The sequence below is a fragment of the Macrobrachium nipponense genome, chromosome 13, assembly GCF_015104395.2.
Source record: "Macrobrachium nipponense isolate FS-2020 chromosome 13, ASM1510439v2, whole genome shotgun sequence".
In the NCBI taxonomy this organism is placed as follows: domain Eukaryota; kingdom Metazoa; phylum Arthropoda; class Malacostraca; order Decapoda; family Palaemonidae; genus Macrobrachium; species Macrobrachium nipponense.
Genome location: NC_087206.1, coordinates 81,846,132 through 81,865,353, shown reverse-complemented (window position 1 = coordinate 81,865,353; position 19,222 = coordinate 81,846,132).

Genomic DNA, 19,222 nt, shown 5'->3' with positions numbered 1-19,222 from the left:
GGTAATCACCCCCTCTCCCTTTTTAATTCGTTGTAATCCAATCTCCCATTTAAATTCGAATTAATCTTCCAGTACCCCTTTTTAATGAGTGCTGATCTTCCAATCTCCAATTCTAATTCGAGCTAATCACCCAACCTCCTTTTTCAATCCGAGGAAATTGATCAATCTTTATATTAATTCGAAAATTCACCCAATCCCCATTATAAAATTCAAGCTAATCTTCCAATCTCATATTGTGATTCGAGCTAATTACCTAATCTTGTTTTACGATTTAAACTAACCATCCAATCTCGAAAATGATTTGAGGTAATCACCCAATCTTCCCTTTTAAATTGTTACAGCTTCGTCTGATTCACACTGCAGTACGCAAGATTTTTTCTTTATTAAAACAGTAATCTTTTTATTTTACGCCAAGTTGACTGAGCGTAAAATGTAGAGTTGCTCAAAACAATATACACAAAATAACTGTTTTTAAAGAGGGTGGTTTTAAATTCTATACCGATATCATTTTCCCTGGACTTATTTAACACTTCAAGTTATGTAAATCTCTCTCTCTCTCTCTCTCTCTCTCTCTCTCTCTCTCTCTCTCTCTCTCTCTCTCTCAATTAAAAGCCATTTAACAGTAATTTAATAATTTCATAACAAATGGGTAAATGAATTTAATTTTGAGAGAGAGAGAGAGAGAGAGAGAGAGAGAGAGAGAGAGAGAGAGAGAGAGAGTTCTTTAATATCACTGTGAAAGCGGAGATTTCATGAAGTGTAAGTGAGTTTGCTGACCAGTGTGAAATACTTTTATCTTGTCTAATTAACTCTTGATGTTTTGTGGCTCTCTCTCTCTCTCTCTCTCTCTCTCTCTCTCTCTCTCTCTCTCTCTCGCTCCTCTCTCTATCTCTCAGCCTTTGATGTTCCCGCCCTTCGTTAATCTGAAGGAATTTGTCGTTTGATTCATATGTGTCAACGTTCTCCCAGAGAGAGAAAAGGAGAAAAAGTAAGTGTGTGTGTGTGAGAGAGAGAGAGAGAGAGAGAGAGAGAGAGAGAGAGAGAGAGAGAGAGATTTCAACTAGGAAAATTATGTTGGAGTCGGGAGTAACCCTTATTATGTAATGATAATGCATGCTCTTTCTCTCTCTCTCTCTCTCAAATTAACACTGAACGCAACAGAAATAACAGTGATATCAAAGAATCATACACACAACACACACACTATATATATACTATATTAATATATATATATATATATAAATTATATATATATATATATATATATATAATATATATATATATATATCTATATATATATATATATATAATATATGTATATATATATATATATATATATATATATATATATATATATATACAGTATACATATACACATACGTTACATAAATAAACAGTACGACATCATCCAGCGTTCCCCGGTTTTAAACAGCAAGAACACACCGCAGCTACGGCCGACCATTACGAGCAACAATAATGGAACGAAAGCCCTAAGCATTGTAAAGACTTTTTTCTTCCTCGCACGAGAGCACTAAAAGCAAGTCGAGTCAGAGTAATTCGCTTCTTAATCAGGCGGAATTGCAAAGCATCTCTCGTATAAAGTACGGTTATGATCCAAGGGAGCGTTATGCTTTGGAAAACCGTAATTGTGTTCAGAAGGTACCCTATTTGCTTTTGATTGCATCAGCTATAATACTGTAATATATATATATATATATATATATATATATATATATATATATATATATATATATATATATATATATATGACTGGTAAAAATGTTCTGTTACAACAGAATTCCATCTAATAAAAGGAGCCTATAAAAACAAAAAAAATATAGAGAAAAGACTATATTTCAGAGACAACAGTCTCTGAAATATAGTATTTTCTCTATATTTTGGCGTTTTTATGGGCTCCTTATATATATATATATATATATATATATATATATATATATATATATATATATATATATATATATATATATATATTACGGAACGAAATTCATTTACTAAATTTACTGAATGAGATTACCACGTTTTACTGCCATTTTTCATACATTTATCCAAATTACCAATCATAAATGATAATGAGGAGACTGATTACCTTACCTTCCAAGACTGACATTCATAAAGCAAAAATTGCATTTTTCAGTCACGAACATACTTAGTTTAATTCATTCTTCTGTTATTCTGCTGTGCTTCTGTTTCGTGGAACAGCCTCTCAAGAGGATGTCGTGTGGTTGGAGCTTAGGAAGTTCAAGAGAAATTGCACTTCATTAACCCCCTAATGCTATTCATTTTAGTACATATTTACCTATCTACCTGCATTTTGATACATATTCACCTTCTTACCTGTTTATTAGCTAATGTTTTTCTTTTCTAACGAGTGGGATCTCTTCTTTCTATATTTCCTTTTACTTCCTCTTCTTGCATTTTAATACATATTTACCTATTTACCTGCATTTTGATACATATTTACCTTCTCACCTATTTATTAGCTTATGCTTTTCTTTTCTAACGAGTGGGATCTCTTCTTTCTACATTCCCTTTTACTTCCTCTTCCTTCTTCCTAAGAACACCATATTCTTTGGAAGCTTGAATATCAGGTCAATGACCCCTTTTGTGGCTTGTTCCATATGAATACGTTTCATCTACTGAATAACAATAAAAAAAATACCCTCCCTTTATTCTCTTCCTTCTGACTACAAGTTAATTTCCGACTGTTGGAAAGAAACATTAATTCTTCAGAAAACACACTGCAATTTCATCTTATCTTTTTCACTTTCTCCAGTTTTATTTTTCTTGGCGTCGTCCAGAGGAAATTCAACTAACATTTGACTGCGTCATTTCATCGGTTTAATTTCCTTTCAGGGAAAAGGTGGCAAAGATAGATAAAGATAAAGGAGGACTGCAGGGATTTCTGCATCTGATGACGCATCTCTCCAAGGACAAACGATCAGTAGATAACATTTTGTTCAAATGAATGAGCTCTCTTGATTCTTGTTGGCATCATTATTTTCGGTGGACAGGTATACAAGAATTCTGTGCTTCTAATTACTGCCCTGTATTGGTGAGTCACTCTCTATTTATAAGCAACTGTGAAGTTACGAATAAGCACTTCGTTTCGTTTAAATATACATACATAAAAAACCCTACCCCCAACACGCACACACACACACACATATATTATATGTATGTATGTATATATATATATATATATATATATATATATATATATATATATATATATATATATATATATATATATATATATATATATATATGCACGGGTCTTGAATGCTCTAAATAAAATCACAAAATTAAGATTAACGTAAAATCTACTGATATTAGCTGTATATTCCCGCGTCCTTGACCACAATGTGGAGATGACACCCTTACGCTAAATGTTCATCAGGGGACGTGAAAGTCGCTGTACAATATTAAGCAGATGACTCATCAAAAACCTTACTGTCATGGCGTGAAATACCGCCTAGTTTTACTTTTCTGTCAAAGGAAACTTTTGAGATGGTTATTTGTCTGTCCGCCTGACCCCGGATCTTAATAACTACTGAGGCTAGAGGGCTGCAAATTTGTATGTTAATCATTCACCCTCCAATCATCAAACATACCTAATTGCAACCCTCTATCATCAGTAGTTTTTTTTTTTTTTTTTTGATTAAGGTTCAATTTAGCAATTATTTACATAATTGTGAATTTTTATTATAAAACATTTCAATCACATTTTCATTATAGAAGTTTAATCACATTTTGAATATCTTGGCAATAATAATAATAGTAATAATAATAATAATAATAATAATAATAATAATAATAATAATAATAATAATAATAATAATAAAATAATAATGAATGATTAGAATATGATATTATTATTATTATTTTCATTATTATTATTATTATTATTATTATTATTATTATTATTATTATTATTATTATTATTATTTTTATTTTTTTAGAGCAAAAAAAAAATTATAAAAATAATAATAATAATAATAATCATAATTCCAAATTACTTACTGAGAAAGGTGGCTTATTTATTTTCTATTTATTTACATAATTGTTGATTTTTCTTATAAAACAGTTTAATCATATTTTGAATTTCATGGCAATAATAATAACAACAATAATAATAATAATAATATTGCAACTCACTGAGAAAGGTGGCTTATTTATTTTCTATTTATTTACATAATTGTGGATTTTTATTATAGTGGTGTAATCACATTTTGAATTTCTTGGCAATAATAATAATAATAATAATAATAATAATAATAATAATAATAATAATAATAATAATAATAATAATAATAATAATAATAATAATAATAATAATGCAACTCTGGGAAAGGTGGCTTATTCATTTTTTTTTATTTATTTACATAATTCTGGATTTTTATTATAATAGAGTTTAATCAGATTTGGAATTTTTTGGCAACAATAACAACAACAACAACAACAACAACAACAACAACAATAATAATAATAATAATAATAATAATAATAATAATAATAATAATAATAGTAATAACAATAATAATAATGAAAATAATAGTAATAATAATCATACTATAATGGGCGTAATGTCTGTCTGTCTGTCTGTCCGTCTGTCAGTCTGTCCGTCTGTCTGTCATTCAATCACGGCCAAACAGCTGGTCAGATGGGCATGAAACTTGGCAGGGCTATGGTGGGGACCCCTAAGATGGTTTGTAATGGGGTTTCATCCAACCTACCCCCCACCTTTGGAGGGGGTGGGGGTGAGAAGGGATTCCCTGAAACGGAGCTGTTTCTGGCCATGAAACGAGGCCGGTTATTCCCGTAGACTTAGTTACTTTACGAATAGACTATGATACTGACAGTCTGAGAACATCAAGCGTAGAGGTTCATGATACCTTGAACATTGAACGAAGACATGTATATGATACGGTAGTAAATGCGGTTTTCAATGGAAACTCTGAGCACAAGATTTTCGCCCTGAGTGCAAGCGGTGAAACTGGGAAGACATACCTGATAAATGCCATAATAGATTTTCTTTGCTCGGAGAAGAAAGTTGTACTTGCCACTGCTCTTTCTGGCAATGGTCGAACGCTTCACTCTCGCTTCAAGATTCCCATCAACATCACTCCTGAATCCACTTGCCAGGTGTCTGACCAACATGCAAGTGCACAGGTCTTCAGGATGACAGACTTGATCATAATTGATGAAGTCAGCCAAGGTGACAAACTGTTATCCGAATGTTTGGATCGATCATTGCGTAACATTAGGAAGAATCAAGAGTTGTTTGGAGGAATCTGCGTTGTTTGTTGGTGATTGGAAGCACATTCTTCCCGTTGTGAAACGCGGAAGTCAAGCACAGATAGTCAACGCAACCTTGAAGACATCATACATCTGGAAGTCAGTAACAGAACTGAAACTATCACTCAACATGAGAGTTCGCAATTCATCCGATGCCACCTTTGCGTCCTATCTCAGGGAACTGTTCGTACATTGAGCCTCCGAGAAATACGATTGAAGTTCACCCTGAATTTGTGCTGGAATACTCTTCTGTTTCTGATATTTGCAAGTTTGTCTTTGATGGATTAAGTGAGAGTTATGCGGACCCGTCGTGGCTATGTTCGCGAGCTGTAATAGCTTCAACCAATGAAGTCGTCAATAGTGTCAACAAGCACATGATCAACAACTTCCCCGGAGAAAGTCGCGGATATTTCAGCTCGGACACAATAGAAGGTGAAAATTATCATCAATATCCGCAAGATTTTTTGAATAACTTAAATCCATCGGGACTGCCAGTGCACAAAATAACATTGAAGAAGTACTGCCCGGTAATGTTGCTTCGGAATTTCGATCCTGCCAATGGACATTGCAACGGAACGAGGTACACCGTTATGGAGCTAAACTCCCACGTTATCGAAGCAGTGATAGCAATGGGCCCTCATACCGGCAAACATCTGTTCATCCCCCGGATTCCTCTGATGCCTTCGGACAACCAGTTTCCGTTCCAGTTACGGCGCAGGCAGTTTCCCATCAACCTGGCCTTCTCATTCACTGCAAACAAGTCAAAGGGCCAGACTTTGGATCGTGTTGGCGTGTTTCTGCCGTCACCCATGTTCACGCATGGCCAACTGTATGTGGCGATGAGCAGAGCAACTGACTCTGCCAACTTGAAATTAAGTTGTGGACAAACTGATAATATTGTGTACAAAGAGGTTCTGTAGTAGGTATGTATAAAAATCGCCCTTATTTTAATATTGCTGAAGAAATAGTACATATAAATTTTTCACTTCTGCACCCGTATTCAATTACCCATCGTAGATGGGTAAGTTTGCTAGTAACAAATAATAAACAAAAATAAAAGGGAACGAAGTACTTTGTAACATATACACACACATATAAATATTGTAGATATACAGCAAGACAGCCATTTTTAGTACACATTCATACACACACACACACACACACTCACTCAGACAGTCAACCATATTACCACAACCACTCACACAAGTACACGCAATGCTTTTGACGCACATCACCGCTGCTCACCAGCAAAATGGAACACAGAGAATGAGGAGCAGCCTCCTCTAGTGGTGGAGGTGAAAGTGGCAGCTTTAATCAAACACTGTGCATAACAACAAGCGGTTAAATGTTAAATAAGGAGTTGGGAATAGGGAGTTGGGAAAATGGGCTACAAATAAGCCTAGGATATTCAGTGGGAAATAATAATAATAATAATAATAATAATAATAATAATAATAATAATAATAATAATCATACTATAATGGGCGTAATGTCTGTCTGTCTGACTGTCTGTCTGTCATTCAATCACGGCCAAACGGCTGGTCAGATAGGCATGGAGGCTGGTTATTCCCGTAGACTTAGTTACTTTACGATTTTTCATACATAATTTCTGTACAACTTCCCCGGAGAAAGCTGCAAATATTTCAGCTCGGACACAATAGAAGATGAAAATTATCATCAATATCCGTAAGATTTTTTAATATAATGTTGCTTCGGAATTTCGATCCTGCCAATGGACATAATAAAAAGGAAACTGACAAGTTCCTACTTTCTACTCTTTTTTGGAAGACACAGGATCATAAGAGCATTTATCAGTGGCCATAACGCACTGACATACAAGTTGCGTCTTTGCAGTAACATAATGAAAAGAAAGATACTTTATTATTGACAAAGAAACGAACCAACCAAGATCCCTGTTCCGTTAAATGAAAATCACAGAAAAGAGAGAGAGAGAGAGAGAGAGAGAGAGAGAGAGAGAGAGAGAGAGAGAGAGAGAGAGAGATCCATTTAACGACATTAATGCACTACAATTTTATAATTTTATCTTGCTATCGAAAAATGAGAGAGAGAAAGAGAGAGGAGATAATTTGTGATTTGAGAGCTAAGTAATCTGATAATCCCATCACCGTCTTCGTTACTTGACTTACATTGAGAGAGAGAGAGAGAGAGAGAGAGAGAGAGAGAGAGAGAGAGAGAGAGAGAGAATCATTAAAAGAGGGTAAACAATAATGAATACAAACTTCTTTACGTTCATTGATCGTCCCTTCACTTACTTTGAGAGAGAGAGAGAGAGAGAGAGAGAGAGAGAGAGAGAGAGAGAGAGAATATCATTAAAAGAGGGGGAAACAACAATGAATAAGAATTTCTCTGCGTTCAGTGATTGTCCCTTGAATTACATTACGAGAGAGAGAGAGAGAGAGAGAGAGAGAGAGAGAGAGAGAGAGAGAGAGAGACTATTTGTGTCATCGCCCTTATTTTAATATTGCTGAAGAAATAGTACATATAAATTTTTCACTTCTGCACTGGTATTTTATCACCCATCGTGGATGGGTAAGTTTGCTAGTAATAAAATAATAATAATAATAATATAGAAATAAAAAATAAGAAAATGAATAATAATAATAATATGAATGGAACAAACAGACCTTCTTTTTTAAACATGTTTTATTAAAGATAATGGCAGAAATCACAGAATTGATTCTATATCAAATTCTTTAAATTCTCCTTATGATTTGTCTTTCTGGCACGCTGGTATTATAAAGAAGCTATCAGGGTTTTTTTACCTACGTAGCCTATGAGGAACTTTGGGGTTGGGGTTGAAATCAGGGTTTTAGTTCCCATAGAGTATGAGGTCCTTTGGGGTTGGGGTTGAAATCAGGGTTTTTACCTCCCATACGGTATGAGGAGTTTTTTGGGAGGGGTTGTTTTAGGGTTAAAATCAGGGGTTTCATCCCCGTAGAGTTTTGTGCGGTGCCGAAACGTTCGTGGGAACCTGTGAAATTTCACACCTATTTGTTATATTCACACCATTATGGTCAATTTTCACACCTAGAGGTGTGAAAAGTAATTAACACCTCATTAAAATGTGTGAAAAGTAATTAACACCTCATTAAAAGGTGTGAAAAGTAATTAACACCTCATTAAAAGGTGTAAAAAGTAACTAACACCTCATTAGAAGGTGTGAACTTTCACACCTAAAGGTGTGATATTTCACACCTAGGTGCTAATCCCCAGGTAGAAAAATCGACTACCTGGGAATTAGCACCTAGGTGTTAAGGGACAATGAGGTTTTTTCCCCTACTCATTTGTAACTGACATTTGTGGAGCCTAGATGCATAAAAATATAACGTTATTATTAATGACAGTTATCATTATTGTATATTATTAGTATCATCCTGATTATTATTACAGAAAATAAGAACAAATATACCATTGCGTTAATTAGTGAGGACCAGCCTCTACAGCACCCGAAAATTGCAACGTATTTCGTAAAACAGAATTGCTTGATAGACTTAACCACCTCAGCTTTCAAAGGTTTTGTGCCAAATATATCCTCAGTATAATCTGCATATTCACAATTTCGAAATACATTCCATCCAGTCAAACAAATCCATCATGCTATCAAACCCCCACCCCCCCACCCCGCCACCCCACCCTCCCCTCTCTCAGCCTGGAGTAGCTTTATGCAGAACAGTCTTGGCTTTATCTGCATATTTTCTTTGATACGTTGTTGTCTGTTAAGTGAAATTTCTGTTTCATTTTTAATCTCTCTCTCTCTCTCTCTCTCTCTCTCTCTCTCTCTCTCTCTAGAGTAAGCTTTATGTATATTAGTCTTGGCTTCAACTTCAGATTTCCTCTGTCACGCTTTTGTCTTACGTGAAATTCTACTTATTTTTAATCTCTCTCTCTCTCTCTCTCTCTCTCTCTCTCTCTCTCTCTCTCTCTCTCTCTCTCTCTCTCTCAGATTTCCTATGACAGACGCTTTTGTCTTTTAAGTGGCGATTCTCTCTCTCTCTCTCTCTCTCTCTCTCTCTCTCTCTCTCTCTCTCTCTCTCTCTCTCTCTCTCTCTTTAACCCTAGAGTAAGCTTTACGCAAAACAGTCTTGGCCTTGTCTTAGCTTCAGATGTCCTCGGACACTAATTTAGACTTAATTTTTTCAATAATTCTCCAGTACTTTGACTTCCTGTAATTTGCTACAAACTCCTTATTTTTTGGAATCTGAGGAGAATGACACTCGCTTGAGTAATGAAGTGGGAATCGGGGCAACATCAGAGAAGTTGTTTATGGATGGAGGAGAAACGTCTTCAACCATAACTCACATCGAATTTTTGGCAAGGTTAGTCATTCATGAAAAATTACCAGAAAAGTATCTTCTCCCTTTTAACAAAATGTAGTAATTCCTGTTACACACACACATAATATATATATATATATATATTATATAGATATATATATATATATATATATCTATATCTATCTATATATATATTATATATATATATAAAAACAACTACCCTATACTGCACAGCTCCCAACATAATCAAATCGGGGAAAAACATACCCCCATCCAACCGAAACCCACCGCTCCGGGGGGAAATCGGGGTCCGGCCGGTTCTCGAATCCCGGATGTCCCGTGTGGCTCCGGCCGTGGAGAGTCCGGACCCGAAGACGCCGGGGGACTCCGCGGAGAGCCTTGTGGTAGGTGTGTTCCGGTGCCGCGCTCCGGGGTTTGTCGTTTTCCCTCCGTGGGAGGGCCGGGCGGAGGGACTCCGGTGTCTCCGTCGTCGCCGTCTCTCTCTCTCTCTCTCCTCTCTCTCTCTCAATCCTCTCTCTCCTCTCTCTCTCTCTCTCCTTTGTTTTCCTTGTCCTGCTTCATGTTTCTCCAGTGGAATAGACCCATGGGATCCCGCCGGTGACGAAGAAATGGATACGACAGAGTTTGTTCGTCATTTTTTGTGCAAGGGAATGTAAGGGATAAGGGAATGGGAAATTTAGGGAATAAGGAATGGATAGGAGGTAAGGATAAGCAAAGGGATAAGGATAGGGGAATGTATAGAGGAAAGGGAATAACAGGGGACAAGTATAGAAGATAGGATTGGGGATACAGGAAAGGAGAGCGGATTGGTGATAAATATAGGGAATGGATAGGGGATAAGGATAGGAGATAACAATAAGGGATAAGGACAGGGTATAAAGATAAGGGAACGGATAGGTGATAAATATTTGGGAATGGATAGGGGGATAAGGATAGGGGAACGGAAGGGAGATAAGAATAGGGGACAAAGATAAGGGAACGGATAATGTGATAAATATTGGGGAATAGATTGTGGTATAGGATAAAGGGGGGGGGCCCCCCCAAAAAACCGGGGAAAAACAAGAAAAAAAAATTTTTTAATTTGTTAAATATTAGCAAGGTACTGTTTCTACTTTTACTTGTTAACGTAAACTAGGTTCCCAAGGTTCTTACATACTATTATCTCTCTCTCTCTCTCTCTCTCCATCTCTCTCCTTCCTCTCTCTTCTGTTTTACACAAATATTTTCTTTGCGCTCAATCATGACAAATACCCACATTACAATGTTTGAATTTTTTTGAAAACTTTCGCAAAACAAAACAAAAGAAATACGTTATAAAAGCAATATTAAACAAAACCGGACAGAGAAAAGCTTTGTAATTCTTCATTAGGAAAGTCTAAAGACCAGTGAATCGCTATTTCTAATAACATTTATCTAAATATTAAGGAAATGATCAGAGGGAGTGAAAGAATTTGAAAAACATTTGGAAATAATTACATCTTTATAAGACTATCCACAAGTAAGCGTTTGTCTTTTATCTTCTTTTCTTCAAGACTTAAATTCTAATAGGTTTCATACTGAGTTCTTTATGAGAGAGAGAGAGAGAGAGATGCGTACTGATGTTGCAATAACACGAGACCTGGCTTACAGTTTGCTGAGAGAAAATAACCGTCACAGAGAGAGAGAGAGAGAGAGAGAGGACGAGAGAGAGTAGAGAGAGAGAGCGCACCCCAACCCCTATCGTCGGTATGATGGCCAAATTTGTTCTAACCTCTATAGCATAACAGTTCTCGCCATTTTCCCTCACGTATCACGCAGTCTACGTTGTAACGGTACAGCGTAAGTTACAGAAATGGACTGTATTTTTCTTCATTTTTCCTCTATCGTGAAATATCTTCTTTCATTTGAATGCCACCATTTTTCTCCCTTGCTGTTGTTCTTTTCAACTCGATCTCAATTCTACAGTCAAACTTGATACGGTCTATTTCCTGTACAACTTTCGCTGTCAAATAAAACTAGTAAAAAAGCGCTGAAGTTTCCCCTTCGGCGCAATCAAGTTTTTTTCTGTAAAGCGTTGATGCTTTATTAAGTTTTTCCGTAAAGCTTGAGGCTGGATTAAACTCTCGGCCACGTCCCATGAAACTTACAGCCATCAGTGGTGACCTGGTGTTGTTGTGGTTCCAAAGCTCATGCCAGCTTTACCTTAAATAGAATAAAAACTACTGAGGCTAGAGGGCTGCAGTTTGGTATGCTTGATGATAGGAGGGTGGATGATCAACATACCAATTTGCATCCTTCTAGCCTCTTTAGCTTTTAAGATCTGAGGGCGGACAGAAAAAGTGCGGAGGGACAGAGAAAGCTATCTCAAAAGTTTTTCTTTGTGGTGATAACTAACAATGCGTGATCCCAACCTCCCACTTACTCATGACGCCATGCTAAAATCAATGGTCAACTAAGCTTTTGTTTCACAACCAACGAAGATTCAAATATAATACCTCTATTTTATTAGAAATAATTTTTTCTGTAGTGTTTTAACATTCACATTATTTATCTTTTAATGATGTTTCAGTCTAATAAAGAAATCAATAAATATCCTTCCTACAGTCCGCGTATCTTAACTCAACGCAAAAACACCTTTTTCAGACATTTCTAGGCTTAACAATAGACCTTTCCTAGTCCCCAACAAGCACAAAACAGTTACGTATATCTTAGTTTAATCAGACCACTGAGCTGATTAACAGCTCTCCTAGGGCTGGCCCGAAGGATTGGATATTTCTACGGGCTAGAAACCTTTGGTCACCTAGCAACGGACTACATCTTATTTGTTGGATCCCGAACCAGGGCTATATCGCGAAAAGAATTTCTATCAATCAGAAATAAAAATTCCTTCTGATTCCGCGTTTGGCAAGCCGGATTCAACTTCGGACCCACCGTATTGGCAGCTGAGCGCGTAAAACCACTGTATGAAGCCTAAAAAGGTCTGAAAAAAGGTATTTCGCGTTGAGTTAAAGATGCAGGCATTTTAGGATATGATATTTATGATTTATTTATTAGAATGAAAATGTAAAAAAAAAATAATGTGCATGTTAAACGGTATATGGAAATTATTTTGAATAAAATATGGAGTATTCATTTCAATTGTCATTGGTGAAAGAACACTGTATCTGACCCCGCCCCAATAAGCTGGAGGTCGCATCATGCCTTGTATAAATATAAATTTATATCTCCAGCTGCCAGGCGTCAAATAAAGAAAACTCAAAGCTTTTAGCAGTATGCAAATTAAGTAATAAATAAATAAATAAACTAATAAATCAAGAAATGGTGATAATATTTCCATAAGGAATTCACATTTAGGATGTTCATTATGCAATGACAACATACAGTACGTCTTGTAAATTGACTAACTCACAAATAATTATCGATGCATCCTCCAAGTTACTTGCGACAGGAGAACCCAAGACTATTTCTCAGATGTACATAACACTAATTACCCTGAAAGCAACGGGACACTGGCATGCTGTAGCATTTCCACTTCTGTTTATTAAATCCACATCAAATCAAATTTAGCATGTACTTGAAGAATGTAATAAATGACAAGCGTTAACTAATAGATAACCTTCAAACTTTTATTTGTTACACCTTTCAACTACACTTCAGCAAATTAAATATTAAAAATAATTACTCATCACCAAAACTTCACGAAATATGGTGTACTCGTATGCGTATGTGTAGCACAGGTACTCATATGTACATGTATATCATACGTATATGTGCACATATACATATATATACACATATATAATGTGTGTGTGTATGTGTATATATACATACATACATATATACATATATACAATGTTCTAAAAATTAAAAATAGACACCGTGGTAACACTATATTCAATACTTGCAAGAACCTCTTCGCGACTTAATCATAATAATTAACTTATAAAACTTACCGAATTTATCATTACCTCGGTCCTTTCTACAGCATCCTCTGAATTAATAGCAACACGCAGTTAGAGCAATTGACTCTACTCAAGGAATTCACCTTTAAATTTAGTAAACCCAATTCGGTTTTGATCTAGAAAATGATTAAACCTTCCAAAGGAATTTGGTCAATCACGAAGATATAAAAAGTTCCCGGAAGTAACTGAACATAATTCTTAAGAAAAAATTGATACATTTTCATTATACCACAAGTAGTATGATTTCAGTCCATTCAAAATGAACGAAACAGAAAGTGAATGTTATAATTCAGTCATATAGATATTAACCTGAATTTTTTTTTTATAGCGAGCTCAATATACAATAAGAACAGGAAATAACGGAAACGATATCTTTGTGAAATATAGCAGTTTTGTTTCGATAATGCTACTCCATAAAACCCAAAGTAATATATTCGGATTGCAATTTCCAAATTGTGCAACAGGAATAGTCCCTAACGGATATTGACCTCCCTTTTAATGTACAAAATCCTGTTCACGATGCAATTGCAAAATACTGAATGCAATGGATTTTTTAGCTTGAAGTAACCACAAAAAAATGTATTATTACTCTTGAAAGATAAAAATAAGAAATCTAAAATACATGCAAAAAATTGTAACTTTGGGAGGCTAACATGTCATAAAGTTATACTCTTAGCGATTTAATGATTCATTAAGATATATTCTTAGCGATTTCATGATTCATAAATCTATATTCTCATTAACTTAATTATCAATAAAGATATATTCTTAGCGATTTAATGATTCATAAATCTATATTTTTAGCGATTTTAAGTCATAAATCTATATTCTTAGCAGGGGGGGGGGGGGGGAGTTAAATGGTATATAGCTCTATATTCTTAATGATTAACTGTTTCATAAAGTTATATTCTTAGCGGTTTAATTATTCATAAATCTATATGATAGTGATTTAATGATTCATAAATCTACGCTCTTAGCGATTTAATGATCCATAAAGTTATATTCTTGGCGATTTAATGATACATAAATCTATATTCGTAGCGATTTAATGATTCATATATCTATATTCTTAGTGATTTAATGATTCATAAATCTATATTCTTATTAATTTAATGATCAATAAAGTTATATTCTTAGCGATTTAATGATTCATAAACCTATATTCTTATTAATTTAATGATCAATAAAGTTATATTCCTAGCGATTTAATGATTCATAAATCTATATTCTTAATGATTTAAGACTGCGAGTAATAAATCAACATTCTTATGGACATAAGACTATAAGTTATAAACTTATATGATTATGGATTTAATGAGTCGTCAGTTTATATTCTTAGGGTTATAAGAATATAATTCATAAATCTATACCTAAACTTATTCTTTTTTAGGATTTGAGATATGTCTAAAATCTATTTCTTAAGATTTTAACATGTCATACATTTCTATGCTTATTTACTAGACGATTCTACATTTATTTTAAGCGCTACTTGATTATGCACAAGGTAACATACCCTAGGTATAATCAAGGAACAATTATTTTATATTGAACACATTGCCAGGATTTAATGTTTGAAATATGTTTCTTGTGCATTTGCAATTTTTCTAAGCCTGACTATATATTAATCGTTAAATATATATATAAGATATATATATTATATACTTATATAATATATATTATGTGGTGCGTATAAATGTACTGTATGTATGTATGTCATGTATGTATGTATGTATATATATATTAATACATATATATATATACTATATAATATATCTATATATTAATATCTATATACATAGTATATATTAATATATATATATCTAATATATATCTAAATAGTATAATATTGTGTGTGTTGTGTGGTGTGTGTGTTGTGTGAATGTTGATGTGTGGAGTGTATGGTATGTCAGTATAGACATATGTGATCATATACAAACATAACTTAATCTTAAAAAACTACATAATATAATAAATTTATATAATTAAATTACTATATTATTATATATATGTATTATATATTTATATATATATATAAATATATATAATATATATATATATATAAAATATAATATTTTTTTTTTTTTTTTTTTTTTTAAAATTTTTTTTATATATATATAATAATATATATATATATATATATATATTATATATTATAATTATATATATATATATATATATATATATATATATATATCTATATATATATATATATATATTATATATATACACATAAATCATAACTATCACCCCGTTTTCACCGATTACGAATTTTCCTCCCCGATAACCTTTTGGAACAATAATAAATAGTCTTTATGAACAATAATAATCTCACGAAAGAAAAAGGACAATATTACTCTTACCTCTTTCCTTGGAAATACAAAGAATAGAAGTCGTTTTCGAACTGTGATATTTTGTTTAGAATTAATCTTTTACTTCCATGAAACATTCAAAAAACCGTGGAGGGCCATCTAATGCAAGCGCGCATGCGCGCGAAAGTGCCATCTAATAAAGGGTCCTTGACCGTGGCCACCGAGAGCATTGAAGCCTGGTCAATGGTCTGTGACCGTAGAGTATAGCCATGGCGCGCGGTTCTTTCCCTCCTACCCTTTTTCCCTCCGTGATGCGGAAAACAGTGAAGTAGCGCATTCAGGTTGTTATTCCAAAAATTAATAAGAAAGTTATAATGAAAATTTCATAAAAAGTGGAAGTAAAACATATGTATAATATTAATACTATTTAATCATAAAGAGATACCAGGTTATGATTAAGTAGAAGGGAACAGCAAGATTTCCATGTCAATGCTTATTCTATAAATGATAGTAATGATCATAAAAATAATGATGATGATATTAATACTAATTATGAATAATGATAAATATATATAAAAAGACAAAAACTAAAATTTCATGTAAATCAATTTGCTAATGTTTTCCAGGTTTCTTATTTTACATTCAGGTTTTTGTTAAACTTATTCTAAAAATTATAGTATGATCATAATAATAATGATGATGATATTAAGTACTAATTATGATAATGGTAATAATAAATAAAAACAAGTAACTAGATGTAAGTGATTAATTTGTTTAATGTTTCCCGTGTTCTTTTTTTACATTCACTTTTGTTTAAAAGCCAGATGATTCTTTTTCTCTACGACAAAAATTATTCAAAAGAGAATTTAGTGCGACCACCAAGCATTGTTTCAATTTTATCTGTGATGTGTCCTGCGTCACAATAGCAAGAGCAAATCCAGCATCATCATTAGCTATAGCTTTTAATGTTACTGCCAACGCCACATTTCGATGATTTGTGAGCTTAGAAAACTTTTTCATTGTGTTTATGCTTTTTGTAATAATAATGTATACATGATAAGATTTACAGTACTAGCACTGATGGATGTAGGAGGGAACCTCTGCTGACACCGTTTTATGTAATTGTGGCTTTGAGGAAAATCTTCAATCATTTGTTTCTGAAATGAGTTTTCCTTGCAAAATTTACACCTTAATCTCTATCCAACTGTGTAACACATTAACCCGCCAGTATACAATTATTTGGTAGAACTTCTTCACACTAATCAAAGTCTCTTCTTACAACTTTAACGTCTATAGCCAAGTTTTCCTGCACATGTGGTTTCATTTCATCCCATTTGCTCCTCATCACACCTGAGAATAATTTAACAGGCTTTCCATCCCAAAGAATACTCTTTTTTTAAGCAGGAAATCATTCTGAGTTTTTTTTCTCCGACTCCAAAAATCTGCCTAAGATTATTATAATTACCACCGACCGACCTTTGACGATATTTACTAAACCTTGCTTCCAATTTATCTGGTTTGAAATTTTCCTGGTAAGATGTAGTCGCATGTTTTAATTTCCGACATACAGTACTCTGCTATTCCAATCATTCGTGTGTTTGTATGCTTTATGGCAGTGACGTCTCCTCTTGTTAGGTTTCCGTTACTGTGTTAATATCATCCAACTTTAACCATAGGTCAAAGTTTTTCAGAAATTCGTATTTTTATCTCCATCTTCTTAGTTAAGGGTGTAGCGTACGGATTATTCCAATCTTTTGCCTTTGAACTTTGACTTCACGTTCTTATCGTCACCAAGTATAATTACTTTAGTTATTAGTGGGGCTACCTCAGCGGAAAATGGCCAAGAAGTTTCCTTTCCAATGACAAAAGTGCTTCAATAATATTATTCATTGAAATTTTTAGAACCAGCTTACGTTTTTGCTTTTCAGATTTGACGGCCACAAAGCTTTCTGTGTTCAACATATAAATGTTTCAAATGGATTTTTGCCTCTAAAGAGTACAGCTTTTTGCAAGGTAATTGATGGGGCATAATATTATTTTCAATATTATTTTCATAATAACGACCTGTAAAGGAAAATTTTGGAAATCTCATTGTTTTTCCTCAGTACTATCTTTTGTCCAAACCAATTATTGCTGCGGCACATTTAAAAAATTGGACCGAATCAAACATCAAGACACGTGGTCGACTTATGTGGAGATGTGTGTGGGTAACTATGGATAATTTAGGTGATTAGCAAAAAATGACATCACTTTACTATTGATAGAATATGTCCGTTATGACTACAGTACAGTGAAACCGATGTTTTCTAAACCTACTATAAACCTTTCTTATTATAGCATAGCAATGTTTCAGCTTTGATGCATTTTGTGGTATGTATGTTACACATCCTTGAATCGTTGACGTGATGCTGTTCAACATGAAAAACCATTGCACTGGTTGCTGCTGCACAGCTGTCAAAAGCCGAGCCCAAATGCCTAACCCCCTTTATAATCTAAATATGCCTTTAAATGAAGTTTCGTCCAACAAATTAGATTTACAGTTTTATCGTTCGGTGAAAGGGATTTGAATTTTCTTAATGTAGGCAAGAAAATTTTCGTCATTTTATTTTCAGTTGGAATGGACTGTGAAGTTTTTTGAAACTAAAACCCTTTTAATTGTCGAAAAACTAGGGAGATTATATAACTACTATCTCTCAACAGTCCTATACCCTTGAGGGCGGACAGTTATACAGCAGTGATGGAAATATTACAAATTCAGAAGAATATTCTAGCCTTTTAAGGGTCATCCAATGCAATGCTTCACATATGGAATGTGATTGCTGAGAAATTTCGAGTCTTCGTTACGAATTGTTTCTCAATAATGGAATAACCACTGCAAGACTACAAGGATTACGTTAATAGAATCTTTTGAATTTCTGCTCTATATCAACAGCCTTAAGTTTATTCATACCAATTCCTAAACTGAGCAATGTCATTAACCGAGAGGAACTTTATAATTCTCCTAGCTTTTTAATTCGACACCTCTAGCAAACGCTTCTGACTGAACATCATCATTTATAATCAATGACAAGAGTATATGATGTTCATGGGGATCCAACAATCCCTAACAGATGTTTTACATAACCTTCTCGTTTTACTACTGTCGCAGTATGAGGTGTCTAGAAAGTCCTAAATTTATTTGATACTAATCTTCTATGTTTTTTGAAAGTTTCTCTTCCTTTATGCCTTCTGGGTTGCTATAACTGTCCGCCATTGCAGTTTTGTAATGTGCTTTCGTCTGGAGCCTCGCTCTCTTTCGATTCTGGAGTTTCTCTGACATGGTGAAGCAGAGGATAGATAT